This window comes from Toxorhynchites rutilus, chromosome 2 (assembly GCF_029784135.1).
Source record: "Toxorhynchites rutilus septentrionalis strain SRP chromosome 2, ASM2978413v1, whole genome shotgun sequence".
Classification (NCBI taxonomy): Eukaryota; Metazoa; Arthropoda; class Insecta; order Diptera; family Culicidae; genus Toxorhynchites; species Toxorhynchites rutilus.
Genome location: NC_073745.1, coordinates 235,515,882 through 235,539,812, shown reverse-complemented (window position 1 = coordinate 235,539,812; position 23,931 = coordinate 235,515,882). Strand labels below are relative to the sequence as shown.

The 23,931-nt window shown below is 37.4% G+C and overlaps 1 protein-coding gene and 2 non-coding genes across 3 annotated transcripts in view; 1 reads left to right on the top strand and 2 right to left on the bottom strand.

The window, feature by feature from the left end:
- The window catches only part of LOC129765010 (protein FAM133-like), a 364,726-nt gene that overhangs the window by 324,656 nt on the left and 16,139 nt on the right, over nt 1-23,931 (bottom strand). The window lies entirely within an intron of this gene.
- Trnak-cuu (transfer RNA lysine (anticodon CUU)) lies at nt 3,966-4,038 on the bottom strand. Its single transcript has one exon. It is a non-coding gene; the product is annotated as a tRNA-Lys (tRNA).
- On the top strand, nt 20,113-20,184 carry Trnap-ugg (transfer RNA proline (anticodon UGG)). The gene has a single exon. It is a non-coding gene; the product is annotated as a tRNA-Pro (tRNA).

The window sequence follows — 23,931 nt, the reverse complement described above, 5'->3', positions numbered from 1 at the left end:
GTGATCTTTTTCATTGACGGAGCATCCATTTTTGCCGTTCTTCACCTTCCGGTCGATGGTTAGGTTCTAGTATCGTTTTAGTTGTCTGCTGACCGTGGATTGGACGATTCCCAGCATCTTACCGATGTCCCGATGTGACAACTCCGGATTCTCGAAATGAGTGCGCAGGATTAATTCACGACGCTCTTTTTCGTTCGACGACATTTTTCCAAATTTACGAAAAATTGACAGTGAAGCATGGCCAACGTGATCTATACACTCTTATCTGATTATAAGCGAAAGCTGAAGATATAATTCCTAAAAATTAAATTTCTACAGCGTTTTTTCCGTGATGCAATTTGATCCCTTTAGTACAATTTTTAGCAGTAAGTACTACATTGATTCAATTTATATGTTCATGAGACCAGAGCTGCAATCCATCACCGTCAATGTCACAAAAAAGCTGACCATAGTCACTCAATTCCTCTCACGGCACGTGAGATCCAAATATTCAGTAGTGATACTCACTATTTTGTTTCTGACACCTAACCAAATGACGGTTGGTTCCAATGCCTCTCACTGCCGATCGCTCTGTTTACAACTTTACGTTACGAGAGCGGTGGTTGTGGCGTATGATGGTAGTAGAAATGTGAGTGATCAGACAGTTCCAATCATTCTTGACAATCGCGACGGTTGTTTAGATTCGTTTGTTGAAGTAGAAGTTGTTGTTGTTGTTAGAGATGTCTAAATTTTTCGTTTATTCGATTATCGATTAATCGTGGGGCCAATATTCGATTCATGCGAACAATTGTCTTTCAGTATTCGATTAATCGAGCGAATATTTGTTTCTTGTAGTTGAAATGAACAGACATATATAATAAAAAATATTATGGTGTCATGATTTTAAAAGGTACATTAAATATAATTTTCAAATGAACATGGTGCAGCATAATGGTTTTTGAATGAAATGGTATTTAAGTATATTGATAAATTTACCATTTCATAATTATTTTGCGGATCATGAAAACGATCCGATTGAAAACCGACAATGCGTGTTTTTTTTTTATTTTGTGTTAATCATTACCAGAACTATTGAAGTTTAGTTAATAAACGTGTGATGAACACAAAAATTTAATTTTTTCATAAAACGAAAGAAAATTGCGATCTCAAAGAATCGCTTAAAAATCATCCACTTGCATTGAGGTTTTATTGAGAAACTTCTTATACCGTGCCATTAACTGCGCCACGAACAATTCCAGATGGAATATATGTTTGCTTCCTTGCTGCATCCGGTGTTCATAGTACCCGGCAAAATTCAACGTTTGCGTCTTCAGACTCGTCGCAATTTTTAACCAGATTAGGTACCAATCCATAGATTATAACATTCGATAGAACGCCTTGGGATAGCAGTTCATATAGCTGTTTCGTCACCACTTCCAGCTTCTGTGGACTTTGTTCGAGGACAATCTGATTGGCGGTTTCTCGAAGGAATATTTGCCTGTCGATTTACGGCACCTTATAGTTGACCGTGAACGGTTACAGTTGTACCTTGCAAGCTTCCAGCATGAGGATAGCGTAATTCTTTTCGTTAGCTCCGAAGGAATGTGCTGAAATGCAAATAGTGTTGTTACATTGAAGAAACAAACAAATGACAATCTTACATAGAAAATTTTATGAATATCCTCCTAAGATAGAGCCGGCACTCTTACTCAAGTAACGACTCCTAACCGCGGTGATAACCCGCGAAGTAGAATTGGCGCACAAAATCAATCTGCACGTAGACAAATACTTTTCAATGGTTCTTCTCAGCGCATCCTGGGTATCTTTGATCAGCTAATCCACTTCGGACAAGACGAGTCTCATATTCCCTCTACCCACTGGGATCAATTTGCTTGATCAAATTCGACACGACCACCCTGTTATATATCACGGCAACCGATGTATTCAACTCGATGTGGTAATTACTGCTGATGCTCCTGATTTCCACCTTCCGGTTCGAGGGCGTTGTGAAATTCATTATCTCATTGCGTAGCCGTTCCGCGCCCGGTTGGTAAAGTTTCCGTAGCAGACACATGATGCGAGTTTTGTTACTGGCCTGGAAGGGCCGTAGAACATGCGGGAAGTCTCCCTGGGAGCAAAGATTGATCAGATGCGTAACTTGCGTTTTGTGGTAGTCCAGTTTGGATAGCTGGCGCGGTCGGTAGCGGTCAACCCAGAGAGCCATTGTACACAAAAATATTTGATGTATAATGTATACAAAAATACTTGGTGACTTGTTGTTTTCGTGTTGGCCTTTGTCAAAGTAAATGTCATCACCTCCAGAGTAAAAAAAGAGTAGAAATGCCATATCCCTGCAGCTTGCAACTGAAAATATAAGTCTGCAACAGGATAGGCAGGACATCAAACATCAGTAAAATTGCGAATATGTCTACAAATTTAGCATCGTTGCAACAATGAGAAACAAATTTGGTAAAAAAAAATCGAAGTCGAACGTGTTTCAAAATGCATCATTTTGCTAATTTCAAACCCGATCGGGATCCGCAATAGAGGGGATAATCAAGGCATGTCATTCCACAAACTAAGTACTAATACAAATGACACGTGTAATACTACGTAGAGTCGGCAAGTGCCACTAAAAACATTAAGGCCATCTGAAAAGATGAAAAGAAAATACATGCCTGAAAATACAATATTCTTCAAATTGTATTTAAAATGAAACTGTACATTCACATCTGGCATCCCTGGCCGTAAAGAACGAACACAAAGAGGCGAATGTTGTGAATATCGCCAAACACCAAACCATCAGCTAGACTTTTGAGTGTCGCACTATTTTGACATTTCAGCAACAGGACACTCACCAAAGAGCTCGGATTTCTACTGTCAAGTAGAAGCTCACCATGTGTTAGTGTTGTGATAATACTCTTCTCACACTATTGAACTGGCTTTGAGATGGTCACCAAAGATAATCGTCGTACAAAATTTGTTGATTATCTTTGTGTGCCATCACTTGATTCTCACGACAAATCGCAGCTCTACATGAGACTCGCAAACTGCATCATTTTTTTTTTTTTTTTTTTATTTTTTATCTGTATTATAGTGACTTTCAACTCATTTGGCTGGTTCGTCACTTTTACTTCCATTTTTGGAAGAATGTCGGGAGTGAGAATTGAACTCGTGACCTTTAGCGTGAGAGGCATGGATGTTACCACTACGCCGGATCGCCTCCTCAAACTGCATCAGCCTGATATGCGTATATAAGATTTTATTCGATATTCCACGCGGGAAGTGACGTGAGATAGCAAAGTTTCTCGCCTCATTGTGGAAGCTACTTTACTTTTCAACTTCTTTTTGATACACGAGTCGATAACATATGAGGACACGACTTCAAATCTCATCTAGTGACAAACTATAGTCACACCATTCGCCTACGGGAAATGCAGTGACTTGAGCCATCTCACCTCATTCGCCACGCGGAATAAAGTATTCTTCGATCGACATTATGTATGATTTTGATTCCATCTCACTACTTTATATGCGACTCAGAATCTGTCAAGTTATGCGATTTAATGTTTACTGGGTTGGGGTAGTGTCATTCCATATTGTTTAGTGGTTGGATATAAGGCTCTCACTCGAAAGGCCTTGGTTCTATATTCGGTATGGAAACAGTTTTCGTCCTCAATACCTACCTAAGTACCAAAAGTGCATGTCGATTACGCAGACCTAATATTTTGGGACATTGACATAAATTTTAAAAATCCATTCAAGATTTTAAAGAAAAGTCGGTATATCGTTTCCTATTTTTGAAATTCAAAACATTATTTTTATTGGAGATGCGGGGCATCGATCCCCGTACCTCTCACATGCTAAGCGAGCGCTCTACCATCTGAGCTACATCCCCATGTCTATTGATCTGAGTATGTTTAACAAGATGTCATGGCGCGAGATGTTTATTCGTACAATAATTGTATATGGCTAAAAAAGACAATCGCCCAACGTGGGGCTCGAACCCACGACCCTGAGATTAAGAGTCTCATGCTCTACCGACTGAGCTAGCCGGGCGCTTGTAGAGTTCGTGTTTTTATATCAATTTGTGCACTCTATAGATGGTTATTGACAGACAAAAACCAATTCAAAATATGTTTATGTTCCGCATTATACCCTGAACAATTACAATGTGGAAAAACACTACATTGTATTCTATATTATTTGAAAATAGTCTGTATCATGACAATCAAATTATTTATTATTACAATAAAAAAATCAATGGTGGAAGTTGTTTGAAGACAAAAAAAAACGAGTTCTGTTTGAGATTAACTGCAAACAGTACTAAATTTATCATTAAAACATCTCAGCTACAATTTTGTTAATTTTTTTTTGTTATTTCGAATTTGTTAAACTTGAGTTACCGTTCTGAATCATATTTCGGACAATATCATATTTCGGACACTTTGTTCTAATATCTTGAAATGCTTAATGCACTGATGATATAACTATCAAATTAATATCCTAATTGCCTCTTTAGAGTAATCCCTTGGTTTCACTATCATTTCACATGAGAACTACATTTGAATTATAACATAATCGGTAGAAATCATACAACACTACTCATTATCGTTTGTGTTTGACGTTCCCTTAGCGTGAGCACGTAGAATTTACCCGTTCATAAATATTTAAAGGGCCAGGCCGGGTAAGGGAGTAAAAAGAGCTTCCAAACCAAATCACTAGTCACTAGCTGTATGACAAATATTGTAAAGGATATAAAATAAGAAATTTTGGCGGTTTATTTGAACCCCTATGTGGTTTGACGTAGGATATATAGTGAAAAACGTACCTTTTTCGTTTATTTCTCGCCATCCTCAAAAGATTCGAGATAAAAATTTGAAAAAAATACTAAATTTGCATCTTACTACGGTGTATCAAGAAAAATTATCAAAAAAAAATTTCATCAAACATTTTAGTACTAAAAAAAAATTGAAATTCTGAAAAAAAAATTATTGGGATTTAGAGAATCAGTACCACTCTAATTCATATTTAGTGTTTCTATGGCTTTTCTAGATATGTGTGATTTTTTTAAGATTTTTTCCAGTGTTGCGCGGTACAAATTTTTTTTTATATTTTCAAAGCGTCTGGCTAGGTAAGGGAGTAAAAAGTCCCCCAAACCAAATCACCATCTGTATGGCAAATATTGTATAGGATATTAAATAAGAAATTTTGGCGGTTTATTTAAACCCCTATATGGTTTAACATAGGATCTATAGTGAAAAACGTACTTTTTCGTTTATTTCACGCCATCCTCAACAGATCCGAGATAAAAATTTGAAAAAAATACTGAATGTGCATCTTACTACGGTGTATCAAGAAAAAACATTAAAAAAAATTCATCAAAAATTTTAGTACTAAAAAATATTGAAATTCTGAAATTTTTTTTTGGGATTTAGAGATTCAGTACTACTCTAATTCATATTTAAATGTGCTCCTACGGATTTTCTAGATTGATAAATATCTTCAAACTATTTTTTCAAATATCTTCAAAATATTTTTTCATTTAATAATAAAAAATATAAATACACAGTACAAAAAAAATGTTATAGATTTTCTGGCATTTCGAAATTTTGAAAAAAAAAATTAACTTTGAGACCCACATCTGCTCAAATTTTTCGTAAATTTTTCCTGAATTTTTAAGAGCATTGCGACGCACAAAAGTAATTTTCTTCATCGTCTGCATTATTTTTTTTTTCTTGAAATCGATTATTTTATTGTACTCGTGGTTTTCAATTGTAAGATTAAAATAAAAGAAATAAATCGAATTTTTTTAAGTGTTCTTCTCATTAATCCGAATGATCTTTCCACAAGGACTTAATTTTTCCTCTATCGTACTGCTGACTCCTATGAATTTGGTAAACCATCTAAATCCAATGTAAAGATAATCTCATATATATTAAGATACGAGAAAAAAAGTTGTACAGCGCAATGCTCTGAATATACCGACAAAATTTAGACATATGAAAAACAAAATTTAAAAAATATTAGAGCAGTTTTGGGTCTCTAAATTCAAAATTAATTAAAAATGCCCAAAGGCCAAAAAAACAATTTTTTTCGCACAATCCTCTTAAAAATTCAAGAAAAAAATACGCTACATGCGGAAAAAACAACACATACGAACACATTTAAATAAAAATTAGAGTAAAATTAGGTCTCAGAGTAATATTTTTTTTTCAAAATTTCGAAATGCCTGAAAATACAGTAAACTTCGATATAACATACATTTCACTTTCAAAATTGTACGTTGTTTCGAATTGTACGTTATATCGAAGCATAATAAAGTACTCACAAACGTAGTCTATAATACATTATTGTGTTGCTGTTTTAGTCAAGTTAATGGATAACTTCAATCAGAAGACGAAGCCAGCGTTTCTCGTGATGTTTCCCTTCGTACTGTTGATTAAAGCTTTGTTCATTTAGAATCTGGAATCACAAAACCAGCTGTATTTCGGGATTTATTGAAAGTACAAAACTTGTTTTAGCATCACAATACAGATAATTCATTGTTCTATCAGATAAAAAATATTGAAAAAAAATTCCTTTACACTATGGAAATGTGTACGTTATATCGAGGTAAAATGTACGTTATATCGAGTGACGTTATATCGAGGGTACGTTATAACGAGGGTACGTTATATCGAAGTTTCCCTGTATATATATTTTTTTGTACCGCGAAAAACACTCTAAAAATTCTGAAAAAAATCACATATACCTAAAATAGACATAGGAAGAAATTTGAATACAAACTAGAGTAGTACTGAATGTCAAAATAAAAAAAATTAATTTAATTTAAAATAAAAATAAAAATTAATTTAAAATTTTTTTTAGTGTTTGATTTTCTGATGAAAAAATGGTTTGAAAATATTGATCGATACACCTAAGTAAGATGTACTTTCAGTTTTTTTTTCATATTTTTGTCTCAAAGCTATTGAGAATGTCGTGAAAAACAACGAAAAGGTGCCTTTTTCACCATAGATCATATGGTGTACCATATAAGGACTCAAATATATGGTACTACTGCCAAAATGTTTTATTTAGTATACAATATTTTCTATACAGATGGTGATTTGGTTGGGGGATTTTGACGTAGAACTACGTCTTTCATTAAGGGTGCCAAATCAGAAAACAGGTCACGTTTTTATGAAATAAAGTTAAAGTTAATAACTATTTTTGCCGCGAACGGATTTTGGCGATTAACATACTAAACGAATCGGAAATTCCGTAAGATTTGTTTTATATGCCTTTATATGTTTTATATGACTCTATTGTACCCTGGTTAGTAAATGGTTAAAATTCATGAAAACTTTATGTGTTTCTATTTTCCCATACATTTGTTCTGTCCATTTGAGTGCTTTCCCGAACAGAGATATCAATAACGAGCAACTTATCGACGACCAACGGAGGGGAAATCGTAGGATTTAAAGTCTCCGTGAACAAAGGAAAAGAAGAAGAATGAAGGGGAATACTTGCGTAGAGTATAAACAGTGGATCTCGCTGAGGCAAACTTTCATTCGGCATAGGACTGTTGAGTAATCCAGTTCACTTTGCTTTCGCTGCGCTTCGATCTAAGATTCTAAGACCTCACCAGTGGTAATCCAACTTGGAAATCGTCGTTTGATTTTTCGGTTCGTTTTTCGCGTTATTCAGTTGGTGCAGTGAAAAGCGCTCGCACTGAACCGAGCCTTCGCAAATGTGACACCGCACCGAACAACAGCGAAGTAGGCGATTTCGGCGCGTCGGTCGAAAATGTAAACGCCCAGGCAGCAACCAAAATCAAGCTCCCCCCGCTGGTGGTGAAGGCGGTCGCTCTTGACAAACTCATCAGCGAATTCGCATCGATGGGTGTTACAGCAGAGTACAAGCTGTGTGACTTAATTCAGTCTTTTTCCAAGCAGTTAACATTGTTTATTTTCCGTCTTCATAAGGGCTTCGTTGGTGCCTTTGAGAATGCATCAATGCATTAAACTGACGTTATGGCGAAGCAGACGTTAAGGTTGTGCACCAAAAAATTATTTGGGAATACCAAGCATCTTGAATGTCTTACTGGAATGTTATAAGTTATTTGGGATCGCGTGCCAGTCGCAAAACTGCCTTCAACTAGGACTGCATTTGCGCTAATATTGATCATAATGAAGCATTGCTACTGTTTTCGAGGTTGTTATTAACAAAAAGAGTTTATTTCTCTTGTTTAGTCATCAAGAAAGTAAATGTTCTGGAATTTTGTAAAGGGTGTGTCACATCAAATTGCATCACGGAAAAAACGCTGTAGAAATTCGCCCAGTAGACCGATCCTTTTGAAAATTTTAGACAGTAAAATAAAAACTATTAAACAACTTTTGGCATTTTCTTTTTATTCATACTTCGAGCCCAAGCCCGTATGCTCGCACCTTCCTCTTTACCCCGTCCATAAGGTTCTGTACAACGTCAGGTTGTAGTTTTTTTTTGAACAGAAATCCATTTTCTCTTGAAGTCCGCCTCCGATTTGACAACTTTTGGGTTCTTCCGGAGGGCCTGCTTCATAATTGCCCAATATTTCTCTATTGGGCGAAGCTCCGGCGCGTTGGGCGGGTTAATTTCCTTTGGCACGAAGGTGACCCCGTTGGCTTCTAACCACTCCAACACGTCCTTTGAATAGTGGGACGAAGCGAGATCCGGCCAGAAGATGGTCGGGCCCTTGTGCTGCTTCAATAGTGGTAGTAAGCGCTTCTGTAGGCACTCCTTAAGGTAAACCTGCCCGTTTACCGTGCCGGTCATCACGAAGGGGGCGCTCCGCTTTCCGCAAGAGCAGATCGCTTGCCACACCATGTACTTTTTGGCAAACTTGGATAGTTTCTGTCGCGAATCTCCTCCGGAACGCTGAATTTGTCCTCTGCGGAGAAGAACAACAGGCCCGGCAGCTGACGAATGTACGCTTTGACGTAGGTTTCGTCGTCCATCACCAGGCAATGCGGCTTCGTCAGCATTTCGGTGTACAGTTTCCGGGCTCGCGTCTTCCCCACCATGTTTTGCCTTTCGTCGCGATTAGGAGCGTTCTGAACCTTGTATGTACGCAGGCCCTCCCGCTGCTTGGTCCGCTGGATGAATGAACTTGACAAATTCAGCTTATTGGCGACATCCCGGACCGAACTTCTCGGATCACGTCTAAACTGCTTAACTACGCGCTTGTGATCTTTTTCACTGACGGAGCATCCATTTTTGCCGTTCTTCACCTTCCGGTCGATGGTTAGGTTCTCGAAGTATCGTTTTAGTACTCTGCTGACCGTGGATTGGACGATACCCAGCATCTTACCGATGTCCCGATGTGACAACTCCGGATTCTCGAAATGAGTGCACAGGATTAATTCACGACGCTCTTTTTCGTTCGACGACATTTTTCCAAATTTACGAAAAATTGACAGTGAAGCATGGCCAACGTGATCTATACACGCTTATCTGATTATAAGCGAATGCTGAAGATATAATTCCTAAAAATTAAATTTCTACAGCGTTTTTTCCGTGATGCAATTTGATGTGACACATCCTTTATGTGATAAGGTTTCGCTTACCAGTACCAAAACTTCCTCCACTAAGGGTGACAGCTGCGCTTCTCTCGAGCATGAGAAAGTAATGCAACTCTTTTCGAGGCCTGTAATATTAACAGAAGCGTTTCTTTCGAGAATAGCGCAAAATGATGAGAAATGTTTATATTGCTAGTAGTTTCAAGCCACCAATGTATGGCTCTGTATGCATGCTATGGTGAACGCTTGTTTGGCGCTTGGTTTATGCTTAGTTTGTACGAACGATATCTAGAGGTGCGATTCCTTTGAGGCAATACTAAATAACATGTAACATGATATTTGATACTTGCAAGTGTTGTCATTGTTGTTGTTTACATGCGGTGCCAAAGATATATTGATGTAGTTATGAGATATGAAATAATGGTGCTGGTGCAACATGTATATAATCGACTGTAGTCGAGTCTATGTCAATTTCGAAAAAGGCCACCGGAATAACCTTCGAGGTAAATTTTCAATGCATTGACATGAAATAAATTGCGACATACGATTGTTTTGCGAGGGCAAGAATGAATCATCAATCAATTATCGTCAACTGATTCTACAATGAAAAAATCATTTCAGAGATGATTCTACTAAGCAGTTGTTTCTAAACTTTCACAGCATTATAGAATAATATCCGAAGGTATAAAAAAGCGACTTATATAAAATAACAGCGTAGTTCTACGTTAACGATGCGGTCGTATCTTGGACACAACCTCCTATAATTTTTTTACTCCCTTACCCAGCCAGACTATTTGGAAATATGAAAAAAAAAACTTTTTGGTACCGCGCAACACTGAAAAAACCTGAAAAAAAACACGCATATCTAGAAAAGCCGTAGAAAACACATTTAAATATGAATTAGAGTAGTACTGAATCTCTAAATCCCAAATTTTTTATTTTTTCTAAATTTCAATTTTTTTTTTGGAACTAAAATTTTTGATGATTTTTTTTTAGATCCTACGTCAAACCACATAGGGGTTCAAATAAACCGCCAAAATTTCTTATTTAATATCCTATACAATATTTGCCATACAGCTAGTGATTTGGTTTGGGGGCACTTTTTACTCCCTTACCCGGCCAGGCCCTTTCTCCCGTGTTTCATCAGTTCTCATTTTTTTATCCCAACAGTTCATTTTATTAGGCTCATTTAGCACAATTCAGCTGTAACAGAGCCGAATTCATTCGTGTACATTTTTTATCTTAAGATAACTTTTGTTGTGTATTACACTGTTACCATTATGAGGCGTAAGAGTATCGCTATCTATCGATAAACATTTGTTTTTATCTATAACACAGTAGCCGTTTAGGCGAATGAGCATTCCTATTCTATCGATGTACAACACATGTCACCTTTTTCGGCGTAAGAATATTGCTATTGTTCGAATGTTCACAGTTGGGCTGTTCACAGCGGGACTGTTGATATGAGGCTTCCTTTGTTGCGTTATTAATAGTGGCAATTACCCATACAGCAGACCGAAAATGTGAGCGGTAAGGGACTGGGATTACCGACACATGATGATTTTTGCGTGGACATAGTAGCTAGAATAACACACTAAGATGGTCAGTTGAGGGGCGCCCTGAGTTATGAGCTCATGATCGTTCGCTTAGTAGCGAACACGCAACCAATTAGGCTACGAAGACCCCTCAGTTCTCATTATTGTTAACAGTTTACTATGATTGCTTGGTAAGTGTTTCGCAGTTGACTATTACATATAATCAAGTGTAATGTAATTTTCGTCCAAAAAATTATAAAATAAGTGTCCGAAATTTGAATTCAATTTGTCCGAAATTTGATTTAGTGTCCGAAGTTTGATTCTTATTGAAAAGCATTTTATTCGATGATTTTTTTATGTTTTCAATGAAATAGGTACCAAAAGTAGAAAGCTCAAAAGCATATTGAAAAAAAAATATTGAAAATATCAACCAAATAATACTTGTGCATAAAGTTTAGATCTGTTTTCTGCATCATATGCCTTAACACGTTTGTCGCCCAAAGCGCCGTTTTTGAGTTTCTCACGAAGCCCAAATTTCGGATGAAGTATTAAATGAAGATCAAACATAGTTTGTATACTACTTTTACATGATCTAGTGAATTTTTTTTCTCTATTTGAAGACGAATTGACAACAATAGCACATGCCAAAGTCATATTATACGAGTTTCGCAAAAAACTCCAGTACAAACCTTCCGTGCTATAAATTGATAAAGAGTATAGTATAAAAATTGTATTAATATAAATATGATTTTATTGATTTTCTTCATATACTATAGTTACATTTAGGTACCACTGAAAAGGCGACCATTAAAGGACAAGCATCGAAAATGATTTCCGCTTGAGGCATTGGAGCAGCCGCCACACACACAAACATGCGCGCAACTCTTTTCGTTTGGTGGTTATCGAGTTAGCATTAACCACTGGTGGGCGTCAAGGGTCGTGAAGAGATGTTATCGTTGTTGACAAATAATCTGCCAGTTCTCCTTGGAACTATAAATTACGTTAAAGTGAAAGAGTTTATTTTTTTGTTTTCTATTCATATAATACTGCGATCAAATACATTTTGTTTTGTGACAATCAAGTGCAATTAACACTTTCGTCGCCCAGAGCGATTCGGTCGACTGCTAGAAAAATAAGAAAGCAACGACAATAATGAATTCGGGTTCGATTCAAGACTACTTTTCCGTTGAATCGGAATGAAATCTAATCAACGACTGCTGATTAGAAAACTTACAAAAATAATTTTTCAGCCAATTGTACAGTTTTGCCAATGATAATAAAAAATTAAATTCAACCGAACGTACTATATTCGATGACGACAAAAAACTACAATTTTATAATAGGAATATTATGTTCGATCGATTGCGAAGATTTTGTGAATATATCATACCAAGAACATATGTCACTTTTCTGGGAAAATAATCGTCATAAACTATATCACATTCGGCAACTCCGACTTTCCACGTTTCCATTTTTCTTTGCGCTTGATAGATAAAAAGCTAAAAGAAGAGGCAAGTTGCAAGTTTTTAAACGGTTTTATTTAGCTTGCCCTGTAACATGTTTGTATGTTTGTAACATGTTTGTCTGTAGTCAATATGGGTATCAAACGAAACGGCTTGACTAGTAGAACACAATTATTAATGAGGGATGCAAATCCAAAATAGCCGCCACAACAAAATGGCGATATATATTTTTTCGAAACCCCATCAATATGAATATTAAATGAATGGTTTTGCCCAGTAGAAATCAGATATTTATGAAAATACAAATCCAAAATGGCGGATTACATATTTTTCAAAAAGAACCCAATCAAAATGGGTATCAAATGAAGGGGCTTCACCAGCAGATCACAGATATATATATTTTTTGCAATCTCTTCATTATCGGTATGAGATCAAATGATTTGACTAATAGAATACCATGGAAACATTCCGAAAACAATTAGACAAAAATCAAACATTTAAAAAAAATTGTGGAATGTTTTTATTGTAGAGAAATATACTAATGATTCAGATAATGTACTAAAAACTAGAAAATAAAAAAGTAAAAAAAAAACATTTTATCTTAGTCTCATCAATGCCTTAGATTAAAGGAAAGGGTGTGATAACTACTCGCTGCTACTTGCCTAATTATTTTCTAGCTTTTCGTACATTATCTGTATTATTATCATGTTTTATTACAATGAAACCGTTAAATCCAATTTTTTTTTATTTTTTATTTTTCCTTTGAATGAGAATAATAATTGCGCAACTCGGATAGGCCCCTGTTTATTCCAAAAAGTTTTTTCTTAGACGCCATGTGTTTTTTTTCATCCTCAAAATGTTCACCGGACGGCCTAATTTTTGTTTTGTCAATGTTCAAAAAGTTTATTGCCAAAAGTTTTAAAAAAATAATTACTCGAATGTCCTTTCCAGTTAAAATTCTAAACGACCTATATCAATTACGTTATTACATTGCATAATAATAATTACATATTGACGTAGGAATACGTCTTTCATTTCTATACCGGGGTGTAAAATCAAAGTTTCGAAAACGAAAGCGTTAGGCCGGAGACCGAGATTTTGAGCGTTAATAGCTCCTAAACAACTGAACGAAATGGTATGATAAACACTTCATACGAAAGATAAAATGTCTACGCGTTATATTCTTGTTACTTTTTGATCCAAAAACTTGTTTCAATAGTCTTAAAATTGCCTTCAAAACAGGCTATTGAAATCACCAATCGGTATATAAGCGAGCGTCGCTCGGAAATCCACTCAGTTCTAATTGAACAGCGATGGGAGCATGTTGTCGCTGTTGTGGTGAAGCTCTTCGTTTATCATGAAAGCGCGGATGAACGGTGTCACCAAGAGCCTGTTTGTGCACCTTAGGCCATCAGGAGGAGAGTGATGCCATAAACGGTTCCCAGGGAAGAGATCGGAGCAGCTGCCACACACACACATACACGCGCGGAACTCTCCGTTTGGATGCCATTCAGCATCGAGGAAAATCCGGAAAGATTCAATTGTTGCTGAAAAATAATCTGCCAGTTCCTCAGGAAATTAAAAAATACATTCATGTGAAAGAGTTTATTTTAATGTTTTCTATCCATGTAACACTGCGACCAAATATTTTTCAATTAGGTAACAGGTGGTTATCAAGTTAGCATTAACCACTGGTGGGCTTCGAGTATCGAGGAAAATCTGGAAAGAACTAATCGTTGCTGAAAAATACTCTGCCAGTTCCCCTGGGAATTGAAAAATACATTGATGCGAAATGTTGTCTAATGTTTTCTATACATATAACACTGCAACCAAATACATTTGGTTTTGTGATTTTTCAATCAATCGCAATTAACAGGAATGCTTCTGAAAATTATTCTTCCCCATCAGTAGAAAATTTTCGTATCCAATATTGTATGCGCGCGCAACGGAAAATGTTTCGCATCGCGAAAAACATATAATTTTCAATCGATTATTGCTCAGTCGCCGAAAGTTTCAAACTCAGAGAGTTCATTCCCCTTTAGTTTGCCTTCCAAATTGCCATCGTAAACCACACCTTCTCTCGATTCAATCACGCACAAAAAGCATACTTAAGCGATTTTCTGGTGGTGAAACGTAATCATTTTTCGTGAGGACATCGACAAGACAACATCGTTATTGAACGAGCTGAACTAGCGGAACGAACTGGACGAGCTGGACAGCAAGGGATCGAGGGATTCATCACCTGGCCTGACCTGACCTGCACGCATTCAATTTGTTTGGAACTGTGAGGGAGCGCAGAAAATCCGATTTATCAGAAGAAGAGAAGACGACCGAGAGAGTATCAGCACCGAGAAACGATTCCATTTGAGATATCGAAGCAGCCGCCACACACACACATTATATATATATATACGTGCGGAACTTCTTTCGTTTAAATTCCATCCAGCATCGAGAAGATTACGGAAAGATATTATCGTTGCTGAAAAATAATCTGCCAGTTCCCCTGGGAATTGAAAAATACATTCACGCGAAAGAGTTTTTTTAAAATGTTTTTCAACTGCGACCAAATACATTTGGTTTTGTGATTTTTCAATCAAGTGCAATTAATAGATGCTTACATATGACATATAACACTGCGACCAAATACATTTGGTTCTGTGATTTTTCAATGAAGTGCAATTAACACGTGCTTATTGAGTTAGCATTAATCACTGGTGGGCTTCGAGTATCGGAGAGAGTCTGGGAAGATGTTATTGTCGCTGAAAAATAATCTGCCAGTTCCCCTGGGAATTGAAAAATACATTCATGCGAAAGAGTTTATTTTAATGATTCCTAACATATAACGCTGCGACCAAATACATTTGGTTTTGTGATTTTTCAATCAAGTGTAATTAGCAGGAAAGCTTCTGAAGATTATTCTTCCCCATCAGTAGGATATTTTCGTATCCAATATTGGATGCATAAAACATTGTACCTCCAACGTAAAGCTCTCGTTTTCGAAGTCACCCAAATATTCATTTATTCATTCATTCAGAATGGATTCAGATTAGACTTCAAACAAATGATCACTAAATCAACGATAGTCCTACGTCACCGTTGCGGTTATACCATAGATATAATCCACTTCCTGTTTTTTACAAACATTTTGAGAATTACATTTTTTTTTATTTTTGTACGCTTCTCCTTGAATAGTAAATCTGAAAGCGAGGGGAGTAGTGACGACGAAATAGTGCGAAGCCATTTTGAATTTGCATTTTCATAAATAGCTGTGCTCTACTAGTCAAGCCCTTCCATTTGATACCCATATGGATGGGGTTTTGATAAAGTTAGTTTGCTAGTTTGTCTCCGAATTTCCATAGTCAACCACACCTCCTCTCGATTCATTAGCCAGCAAAAAGCATATTTAAGTGATGTTCTAGTGGCGAAAACCTATAGAGTTGAATGAACTGGAAAGTTTGAAGCCTCTTGAAAACAAAGAACGGAACGATGACGAAAACCATTCAGTATGTTTCGAACTGTGAGGGAGCTCAGCAGGGCCGAAGAAAACCTAAGAATTCCTAATCGTTTTCTGTTTTATTACAATTTCATTACACAATGAGAGTGAATTCCTTATTTTTTTCTATTTCCGGAAAAAGTTTCTCTAGCTGAGTCACGCTGAGCGTATCAAGAAATTTTCATTAACATAAAAAAATATCAAATTCTGAATTTATTTTGTTAGAGATTTAAGCGGATTTTATTATTTGTTTTTACGGAGAGGATTTTCCTGTATCAGATACAAGTTCTCTAAAGAGTGATTGTAGTGAATCACAGAAACGTCGCACATAGGAAATAATATTTGGGAAAGTAGTTAAATTCAAACATGGTGGAAAGTAGCTAGGAGGTTTAGTGTTTTGAAATTTCAAAGAAACTGAAAACTCATCTATTACGGAAATCAGAAGCAAATAACAGGCTGACCAAACATAATTTCAGAAACTATTAATGACGAAGGTCTCCGATTCGAACAGATCAATAGAGTTACTTCCACGAATAAAGCATCAATCAGTGTAGCTGCAATCGTTTTCATCGTTCTGAGCAGTCTCGAGTACGATCTGAATGATTCAAAAATAACTCACCAGGAAGCTAATGGTCGTACGTTTCAATTCGTCCGCATCGTTCGACCTGCATATGAGTTTTAGTTTCTAGTAAACACGCCAGCCTCCACGCCGATCTCCCCTCACTCTCTTCGCCTGCCTGGAAGTCGAAAGTATTGGCTATATCTTATTTATGTTTCGGTCATACACCGGTTTATTTTCAAACTTTATAAATATTAGTATATTGGCATCGATCCACCGCCCGATCGGGAGCTCGAATTTCGAAGGCAACCCAAAAATATACAAAACACCACTCTCCGCCGGAATAAATAAACCAGAGCACAATTTCATTCTGGCCCGCTCGAGCAAGACGGAAAGCCGGGACCGGGAGCAGATAAATGATAAATTAGTATCAACGATTCATAGCAATGATTCGTGGGTTTTCCGTGGTAAGCCAACCACAAGCGCGCCAATTTTGTCAACTCGGCTCGTTATATTTTCTGCTGTTGTGCGACTTTCGATATGGCGGATTTTTTTTTTTTTGCATTCGTCTCGTCTCGTTCAAGTTTCCATTGCAATTTTCCGACATGTATTGCATACTCAATCAGACCCGCAGTCGCTTTCTGTTTATGTTTTGGCGAATTAGCCGAGTTTCCTGGTTCGATTCTGGCGGGATTGGCGATTGTTTCGGTGGTGGTATATTTTTGGATCGGCGCAGAAGACGCCAGGCCTTGAATCATACCAATCGAGATTTTTGAACGATGACGATGCAGGTGTTAAATTGATGCGAATTATTTCAAACAATAATAACGATAATTGCACGCCGCGCTGCCAAAATCGAACGGCTCCCCACGACGGGGTGAGGGCTTTTTGTGATTGCGATGCTATTAAAATTAATTTAATCTTGATTGTTTGCATATTTCTGATCGGGCGGTGAATTGCAGTTGCAGACACATTCCGAGATGGAAATTCAAACATCGCTTTCCCAGAAGGTACACAATGCAGAATGTATGTATCTTCAAACAGTGCATGTATATTAACATACTAACAGTGAACTAAGAAAATTGTAATAAAAGACGGGTGGGTAATGTCGGGGACATAACCGGAGTGACGTAGGACTATACAAAGGGGACAGCTTTTGTGAAATATATATTTTAAATATATTGTTTTATTTTCTTCTCCTACGTTAATACCTACCTATCCACCTGAAAAATGGATTAGTTTACTGTTTACTCTTTATGAACATGTTGGTGGTTCTGAAAAGAACCTTTGGTGTTGTGTTTTTGTTATCACTCGATATCCCCGGTTAAATCTTCCTGTTTAGCTATTGCGTTTTCCACTCGCCACAGCTTTCACAGTTGGAAAATTTCTTCCCATCCAGCTTGTAACATGTTGTACAGTAAGTTACATTCAATGCGACGTGCCGAAGCACCAATCAGTGTCGCATTGGAGGCAATTTTAAACTGTAATTGAACATTTCCGATGACAGTGGTACAGTGTCGACTTTCAATGTGGGGTCATAATTTGGACCCCGAACTCTACTAAATATGTCGCATTACATGTCCGTCCAATTAGCTAAATGTCGAACTAATTGTAAATTACTGTACTTTCAAACTAGAAACAATTTAAGAATTGGTGAAAATTGAATAATCAGTAAAGTCCCCAACTATCAATAAGCTCAGAACAACTGCCAAATTCACATACTCATCAGATCCTGGCAAACAAATTATGAAAAAATCAATTTATGTTTTATTATTATTTTGGATATTATTTTAGAAAGCATTGAACTGTACTTCGTAAACTCTTTTTTGAAAGGTTTAATGGCCCTGATAAGCGCCGTGTTCTATGGAATGGCTCCAATTTAGAAAATTTAGTACTCGTGGTTTTGAAAAAAACCATTCCGAATGCCCTCGATGCCTCCTTGTTCTGGATTTGCCACCAGAGCAGATTGTATAAAGAACAAACTTTTTTCTTCTGCTACCATCTGCCGTTCTGCGATTGCGTTTGCCACTCGCCACTCACTGCAAGTGCCTGTTGTCTTGATGTCCACCGAACCGAATGTGTTCTGTTTCGAATGCGGGTTTTCTTATCGTCGCGAGCAGCTTTGCCAGCTAACTCGATCACTTTGGCGGCCGAAACTATATAACGCCGGCTAGGTGGACTGGTGCACTGGTACTAACGCGCTCGGCCTAGCTACCCTTGCGGGGAACTCCAGACCAACACGGTTCGAGCGGGATTTTGCCTTTCCCTTCACTTTTCCTCCTTTGCCATGTCCAGACATGGCTGCTTGGGTTGGATTGTTGATGTGTTGTGATGCAAACCGATGTGGTGTACGGTTTGAATGAGAATGATCGTTACGGTAGCTGAGCGGGGATTTTAAGCTGACTGGCTGGCTCGAGAATTACGCATGTGTGAGACTGCGACCAATGTTTCGTTCATTTTTTTCTTTTTTTCTTTCCAATCGTGCTTCATTCTATTTCGCTGCTGCTCTGGTTGCCCGTTTTGGTCGGTACGATTTGAAGAGCACAAAATGGACCAATCAAAAATGGGCACATAGTGCATTTGGACAATGCTTGATAATTCACAATTATTCAATTATTTATCTCAAGAAAAATGAAATGTTATTAGTTATGATAGATGCGTAGATATATTTCCTATCAATTGATGCAAAAACCTTTGCGATCTATTGAGAAATGCTCGAGTTATAAGCGTCCCAAATCTTGCATTTTTTCCTACTTGTTCAGTGCCTAGATTACCATTTCACCCCCTATATCTTCCGGTTAGACGTAGTCCTACGTCAAAAAAAAAAAGTGACCGTTGATACTAACCCTAGCCTCTATACGTGTTTCATTTAATAATAATATGGTGTTAATTGCAACATTTCCTGAGAGCCACTTTCTCTTGAATTTAAACCAAACCTGGGTAAAACAATTGAGACATGATTGTTAGCATTCATGATCGTGTGACTGTTGGAGATGTTCAGAAAAATCCAGGTTTGGCTCTATGCCATATTATGCGATCAGTTCACCGATTTGTTCGGGAATGAGACTCGATGAGTTTAGAGACATTCTCATCCACCGTCTTTCAGTTCATCAGCAATCATTCAAACAGTGATTCGTTGACCAGGAAATCGCACACGTTCGTATTTCTATCAGCACAAGGACATATTAGACGCAATAAAATCACCCATTTTGCTGTTCGCTTGCTCAGGCCTTGTATGTTTATAATCAGAATGTATCGATAGTTCCCTTCAAACATAATATGTTCATCGAACTAGCGTGAAATATTGAACTTATATCATGTCGTCAAAACTTGTTTCCATATTTCAAGCACTTTATAGATTCTTCGATAAATCGATGAATAAACTAGAAAACTTCCCGAGACGTGTTAGTGTTTTTTTCACAATTTGATAACTTTTCTGAACTACTTGAACATGCTAATAATAATCCGAAACACATTTTTCATATCATAACATAAACATAATTTATGGTAACAACACTGAACAAAATAAACAAGTAAAACCATCGGCTCAATGGTCTAGGGGTATGATTCTCGCTTTGGGTGCGAGAGGTCCCGGGTTCAAATCCCGGTTGAGCCCGGATCGCCTTTTTTTTGGAGAGTAAATTGTAAGTTCGTCAAAAAGTAGGTATGGATTTGAAGTTGAAGTCTGTGTCGGGGAAACACATTTCAGTCGGAACAATAAATACCCCGACTTTCATGTATTTGCAATGTCGATTTCTCCAACACTGCTTGGTTTTGAAGTCTGTGTTCCCACATTGCGGTGAGAACAAAAATCCCCATACTTTCATGTGTTTGATATGCCGATTTCCACAAGGCTGCTTGGTTATGATGGCTGTGTTGGGGAAACCGAAAATCGGGCCAATCAACACGAGGTAGTTAGGGCGTTTAGATAACGCTTAACATTTTACAGTTATTCAATTGTTTATCTAATGAAAAATAACATTTTATTAATTGCGATGAATGCGTAGAAATATTCCCTATCAATTGATGCAAACGTCTTTCCGATCCAGTAAGAAATGTTCGAGTTATAAGCATTCGGAATCTTTCATTTTTTCCTGCATGTTCTGTGTTTAGGTTTTCATTTTACCCCCCTATATATTCCGGTTAGACGTAGTCCCACGTCAAAAAATAAACCCTAATTGGAGCTACAGGCAAAACTGTTTTTGTGCGATTCTTTATTTGTGTGACTCATTTTGTGCGATTTTACTATGAAATCGAGATCAAGTCCCGACAAACCTGATGGCTCAAACAATAAAATCGCACGGAAACAGTCACGCAAATGAGAAACAGCACAAAACGCGATCGCACAAAAACAGGGGTGGCATTGCGAAAATTCGAACTCAAATCGAATTGGTTTTAGTATTATGTATCTTTTTCTAGTTCATATGTTCGGTGTACTAGATTTAGAGCAAAATTTGTCTCGTAGAGAAATGTAAAATTTATGGGTTCGTAAACAAAGCTGGTCAAAGGCATGTCAAAATGGTCGAAACGAACATAAATCACTCGTTTCGGAATGCGCAATGTCACCCCAGGTTTGCCTGTATTTAGTCGTCACCCAAGGAGGGAGTGAAGGAAATCGGGATTTTCGAAAAATGTTTTTTGATGCCAAATGTCTTAAAATTGCATGAAACGTCGAGATCTAGTGGCATCTAGAATTTATTTTGTCAAAAATTGACACTCTGGGACACTTGGTTTGTTGACGTAGAACTACGTCTTTCATTAAGGGTGCCCAAATCAGAAAACAGGTCACGTTTTTATGAAATAAAGTTAACGTTAATAACTATTTTTTTGTCGTTACTAACGGATTCTGGCGATTTACATACCAAACGAATCGTAAATTCCCTAGGATTTGTTTGATATGCTATACATTACAATCCCATAGTCTGTATATGGTTCAAATTGATGAAAATTGAAAGCATTCCCATTTACTCATACATTTGTTCTGTCCGTTTGTGTGCTTTCCCGAACAGAGCTGTCAATAACAAGCAACTTATCGACGAGCAACAAATGGGAAATTGTAAGATGTAAAGTCTCCGTGAACAAAGGAAAAGAAGAAGAAGAACTAAGGGGAATATTTGCTTAGAGTATAAACAGTAGATCTTGCTGAGGCAAACTTCATTCTTTGTGTGGACACCGATTGGACAACATCGTTGCTGGACGAGCTGGACGGCGAGGGATCGAGTGCCTTTCTCAAGGCAATGAGGGTGGAGGTATAGTTCAAGAGTCCAGTAAAGTTTTCCAAGGGCCTTTCTCAAGACTAGAGACGAATGAACTGAAAAGTTTAAAGACTCTATAACACAAAACTTAACCTAACCTAAGGCAAACTTCATTCTTCGTGAGGACATCGACTGGACAACACCGTTGCTGGGCGAGCTGGACGGCGAGGGATCGAATGGTTTTCTCAAGGCAATGAGGGTGGAGGAGTAATATGAGGAAAGAGTAGAGTTTTCCAAGGGTTTTTTTTGAAGGCTAGAGATGAATGAACTGAAGAAGTTTAAAGACCCTTTAATTCAACAAGGAAAGGCAAACTTTCAGTATCGTTCTAGATACGAAACAATGAACATCGCTTGTTCTTCCTTGTTTTGCGCCGTCACATGTCTTCGTTTCGGACTGAGCTGTGGACGCGACCAAATTACTCACTCGTTGATGTCTCTGGCATTGTAATCATTGCATCAAACCGACGCCATTGCATTAATGTTTCGAGCTACACAATTGTGTGGGGAATCATCAAGCTAGGCTATCGTCAGCTCACCAAGAAAATAAATGTTCTGGAATTTTGTCAGTGATTTGGTTTCGCATGACGGTAGGAAAACTCTCTCCACAAATGATGACAGCTAAGCTAAACTGGCAATATTAACAGAAAGGGCTTTTGTTGAGAAGAGCGCAAAACAAAGATTAGTGTGTGTATATTTAGTTTCTTCAAGCCATCGATATATGGATATTTGTGTGCGTACGTGCGTGCTTCATAACCCGTACGTAAAAAAATGTCAAATGATTCTACAATAAAAAAAACATTTCAGGGCGACCAAACTAGTGGAATGGTTATTTCTAAATTTTCGTAGCATTATTAAATAATATCCGCAGTTATAAACAAGCGACTTGAATTAAACTACAGCGTAGTTCTACGTCAACAATGCGGTCGTGTCCTGAACACAACCTTCTATATTTTTTTCAGTTGCAAATATTGTGAACATCATGCTTGCTCGTCATTTGTATTAGATTCATATATCTACATTAGGGTGGCAGCGAAAATGGTCATGTCAAATATCAAAAACCGATCATGTACATTTTTTTTATTGGCCCATAAAAATGACCTGTGTAAAGTTTCAGCTCAATCGGATATCATTTAGGGGTGCCTCCAAGAGCTCAAAATTTTGATTTTTTGATTCTCGAAAATCTTCAAAGGGGGCAGTAAAGGAAATTTTGAAAATCGAATTTATTTTTTAATGCCAAATGAGTTCATGAAACGTCGATCTGGTGTCATTTCTAAAAAAAAATTTTTTTGGCCGAAAAGCGACCTTTTGGGACTTAGCCTGAGAGACAATGAAGGCATGGAAAAAAAATAATTATCGAATTTAAAGAACCGACCATGTACATTACGTTTATTGACCCAAAAAATGACCTGTGCAAAATTTCAGCTTGATCGGATATGATTTAGGGATGCCTCAAAGCTCTTTTGATTTTTGATCCTCCAAAATTTTCCAAGGGGGAAATTTCTATAATAGTAATTTTTTTCGATGCCAAATGTTTTAAAAATGCATAAAACGTCGTGATCTGGTGTTATCTCGAAAACAATTTGTTGGCGAAAATCATGTTCGATAGAGCTGAAACTTTGCACAGGTCATTCTTTTGGACCGGTTTCTGAAATTCGATGATGAATTTGTTTTCCATACATCCCTTGCCACCCTATTCTACATCATGTAATTAATGCATCTCGAGGACCTCAATGCTGATCATGGATTGTCCGATGAACCGATGTTCGTTTGTCCACATGATTATTATGGCAACCGCTTGACGCGCTGCAGTTTGTTTGTTTTGTTTTTGTTGTCCTTCGCGCAAAGCAGAAACAAAGTTTCTCTGTGTTGAATGCTGTGTGTAGTGTGAATTAATCACTTCGGAAAATATTGAACACTTCTATAACTGAATCGAATTAAATATAACCCTTTATCCTTTCTCCTCAAGAAACAAAAAAATCCTCTTGTTTTATGTCAAGTATTCAACTGATCTCATTTGCCTGTGTCAGTTCCCTTATCTAGCCAGCGAATGGCACTGATAACGGCAATGTTTCTAAATGTGCGGCTGAATCATCAACATCCCACTTATC